The sequence below is a fragment of the Balaenoptera ricei genome, chromosome 3 (genome assembly GCF_028023285.1).
Source record: "Balaenoptera ricei isolate mBalRic1 chromosome 3, mBalRic1.hap2, whole genome shotgun sequence".
NCBI lineage: Eukaryota > Metazoa > Chordata > Mammalia > Artiodactyla > Balaenopteridae > Balaenoptera > Balaenoptera ricei.
The window spans coordinates 88,420,696-88,425,053 of record NC_082641.1 but is presented as its reverse complement, the minus strand read 5'-3'; the positions used below and the strand labels follow the sequence as shown (position 1 = coordinate 88,425,053).

The window sequence follows — 4,358 nt, the reverse complement described above, 5'->3', positions numbered from 1 at the left end:
AAAGGTAGCAATAAATTAAACAAAAGAAGAGCAAGTTTTTTGAACACTGAAAACTACAAAACATGGTTGAAAGAAATTAAAGACCTAAATAAGTGGAATGATGTCTCATGTCTATGAATCAGGAGACCTAATAGTGATAAAATGGCAATAATCACCAAATTCATCTACACATTCAATGCAATTCTTATCAAAATTTCAGATACCTTTATTGAAGGAATTGATAAACCAATCCTAAAATTCATATGGAAGTGCAAGTTACCCAGAATAGCCAATATAATTTGGAAAAGTAAGAATAAAGTTGGAGGACTCACACATCATAATTTCAAAACTTACTATAATGCCACAGTGATCAAGAGAGTGTGATTCTGGCATAAGGATAGACATACAAACTCATGGAATACAAATGAGATTCCATAACAAACTTTTACATTTATGGTCAGATTATTTTTGACAAGGGTGTCATGAATGTTCAATGGGGAAAAGAATAATCCTCTGAACAAACAATGCTGAGACAACTGTATATCCATATGCAAAAGAATAAGTTGGACTCCTTCCTTACACTATATACAAAAATTAACTGAAAATGGGTCAGAGATCTAAATATAAGAGCTATAACTATAAAATGTGGAAGAAAACGTTGGAGTAAATATTCACGACCTTGGGTTAGGCAATGGTTTCTTAGATGTGACATAATGATACAAGCAAGGAAAGAAAAAATATAAATAAGTTAGATAATTTGGGCTTCATTAAAATTAAAAACTTTTGTGATTCAAAGGATACTATCAATAAAGTGAAAAAATAACCACAATATGGGAAAAATATTTGTAAATCATATATGTGATAAAGGACTTGGATAGAACATATAAAAATTATTGCAACTTAACAGTAGAGAGAGAAATACCTCAATTTTTAAATGGACAAAGGATTTGAATAGACATTTCTCCAAAGAAGATACACAGATGGCACCTTTATGTATTTTCAACATCATTAATCATGAGACAAATGTATATCAAAATCACAAGGATATGTACAGAGAAATAGAAGTCCTAGAGGTGGAAGATTTTAATTTACTTCTCTGAGTCTAAGACAGATCAAGTAGATCAGAACCTAAAAAAGAGATAGATCTAACAAACGTAAGTAGTATAGTTGATCTGATTGATAAGCAGTTTCACCATTAAGGGACCCTGGGGCCCTGTAATTTAAAGGACTCTGAATTTTGCAAACACATAAAACTGATTAAATAATACACAGGAGTCTCTTTCTCTCTGAATCTGATGCTCAGCATTGGCACAGAGTGACTAGAATTCCTAAACATCCATCTTTTCATTAACACCATTCAAGCCCCAGAGAAACACTTCACCACATCTCTTGCCCTATGTCTTTGAAACAAAAGGAAACTATGTCCAAGTGACCTGAAATTTTGGAGGTTGTGCTTCTCTCTATATCACAGATGGAGACTGCTTCCAAGAGTGGGGAGCATTAAGCTGAGGATGCTTAGTTATGAGAAAAGACATATTAAGTAACTTGTCAAATTCTTACTCTCAGATAGCATAAATGTTACAAATCCTGCCTAGTGAAGTATCATTTCCCAAGGTGCTAACAGTGGTATGCTGGAGCTAGCTCATACCAGCTCCCAAGAGCCAGTGGTTAAAAAGGCAGGAATTTTGCAAGCCAGATTTTAAATCACTGGTAGCCTTAAATGAAATTGGTAAATATTACTAATCAGGACATTACTAGTGCTAATTAGTAATTAATTAGTACTAATCCCCTCTCTCCCCATGCTGGTTTAGCAGCATACTGGTATGAAGTTTCCTTTTTTTTTTTTCTTTTTTTTGTCTAGTCATGTCCTTTTTCATTGTTCTGGAGGTACCCACAATTTTTATGGTATTTGCAACAGTTTTGAAAGTGTGGTAGCTGAGGAACTTTTTGCAATATAAAATAATTAAATGTTACTATTAAATTTGTATATATGTAGGTATCTTACACTGTAAATGAACACTGAACGTTAATTGTGTATATTTTTATTTTTGTAAAAATAATACATCTTTTTAAAAGTACATTAAAAAGTCAACTTTACTTTTGAAAGTTTATGAAAAATTCATATAGTCAGTAATTGTAGTTTATATTTTGCTTTTTAATTTTAATATGTAATTTTAATATTGTAGAAGAAAAATAACATTCTTGAAAAATATATGAAAACTATTGGGTTGGCCAAAAAGTTTGTTCGGTTTTTTCCGTAAGCTGGCTCTAGTAGTGCTTAGTTGTCTTTAACTTCATTTGAAACAATTTTGTTAGATTGTATTGTGACAGCTGTCATATCAGCTTGCATTTAAAAAAAAACTTATCAAAATCGGTGAATTTTTTGTAGCCATTTTAATATTAAGATGGAAGAAAAAAGCAACATTTTCGGCATATTATGCTTTATCATTTCAAGAAAGGTAAAAATGGGGCTTCCCTGGTGGCGCAGTGGTTGAGAGTCCGCCTGCCAATGCAGGGAACACGGGTTTGAGCCCTGGTCCGGGAAGATCCCACATGCCACGGAGCGGCTAGGACCGTGTGCCACAACTACTGAGCCTGTGCTCTAGAGCCCGTGAACCACAACTACTGAAGCCCACACACCTAGACCCCGTGCTCAGCAACTGAGGGAGGCCACCACAGTGAGAAGCCCGTGCACCGCAACGAGGAGTAGCCCCTGCTCACCGCAACTGGAGAAAGCCCGCGCATAGCAACGAAGAGCCAACGCAGCCAAAAATAAATAAATAAATAAATAAATCTATTTTTAAAAAAAAAGGTAAAAATGCAGCTGAAACACAAAAAAAGATTTGTGCAGTGTATGAAGGTGCTGTGACTGATCGAACTTGTCAAAAGTGGTTTTTGAAGTTTCATGCTGGACATTTCTCATTGGATGATGCTCCATGGTCAGGTAGACCAGTGGAAGTTGATAGCGATCCAACTGAGACATTAATTGAGAACAATCATATACCACACGGGAGAAAGCCAACATACTCAAAATATCCAAATCAGGCGTTGAAAATCATTTGCACCAGCTTGGTTATGTTAATTGTTTTGATGTTTGGGTTCCACCTAAGTGAAGCGAAACCTTCTTGACCATGACCATATTTCCATGTGTGATTCTCTACTGAAATGTAACGAAAACGTTCCATTTTCAAAACAAATTGTGATGGGTGATGAAAAGTGGATACTGTACAACAAGGTGGAATGGAAGAGATCGTGGGGCAAGCGAAATGAACCACCACCAACCACACCAAAGGACGGTCTTCATCCAAAGAAGGTGATGTTGTGTATATGGTGGGATCGGAAGGGAGTCTTCTATTGCGAGCTCCTTCTGGAAAGCCAAATGATAAATTCCAACAAGTACCGCTCCCAGTTAGACCAACTGAAAGCAGCACTCAATGAAAAACGTCCAGAATTAGTCAACAGAAAATGCATAATCTTCCATCAGGATAACGCAAGACCGCATGTTTCTTTGATGACCAGACAAAACCTGTTACAGCTTGGCTGGGAAGATCTGATTCATCTGCTATATTCACTAGACATTGCACCTTCGGATTTGCATTTGTTTTGGTCTTTATAAAATTCTCTTAATGGAAAAAATTTCAATTCCCTGGAAGACTGTAAAAGGCACCTGGAGCAGTTCTTTGCTCAAAAAGATAAAAAGTTTTGGGAAGATGGAATTATTAAGTTGCCTGAAAAAAGGCAGAAGGTAGTGGAACAAAATGGTGAATACGTTGTTCAATAAAAGTTCTTGGTGAAAATGAAAAATGTGTCTTATTTTTACTTAAAAACTGAAGGCACTTTTTGGCCAACCCAATAATAATAATAAATATTTATGTTTGATTTAAGTGGGGTTTTTTTTGTTTTTTTTGGCTTTTTTTTGCGATGTCCGGCTACATACCATTCTTAGCACCCACTGTTCTGAGCACTAAGCATAGAAATAGCTGCTTCCCCTCTGCCCCAATGTCACAGGTGCAGCAGGAAGTCACACCCGTGGTGCCAGCGGGTCCAGCATCTGCAGGGCAGCGTCCCCTCCTTCCCACCCAGTGATTTAAGTTTTTGATTAAAAATGTATTTGAATTTCATATATTTGATTACTAGTACCTTTCACATTTAACACATGATTTTTGGTAATAGAACAAAAATTTATGAAAAAAATCTTAATCGTTACAATATAATTTTGTTCATGGTTGCCAGGTGTTGGGGGAGTGACAAACGGTGAGTGAGTACTTAGGGGGTGGGGTTTCTGTTTGGGGTCATGAAAATGTTTTGGAACTCGATTCCACAACGTGGTGAATATACTAAGCGCCATTGATTGTTCACTTTAAAATGGTAACTTTTAT

General features: G+C 36.1%; 1 non-coding gene across 1 annotated transcript; it reads right to left on the bottom strand.

The window, feature by feature from the left end:
- Positions 1 to 3,898: 3,898 nt before the first annotated feature.
- On the bottom strand, positions 3,899 to 4,031 carry LOC132364212 (small nucleolar RNA SNORA43). Its single transcript, XR_009502758.1, has one exon. It is a non-coding gene; the product is annotated as a small nucleolar RNA SNORA43 (small nucleolar RNA).
- Positions 4,032 to 4,358: the final 327 nt, after the last annotated feature.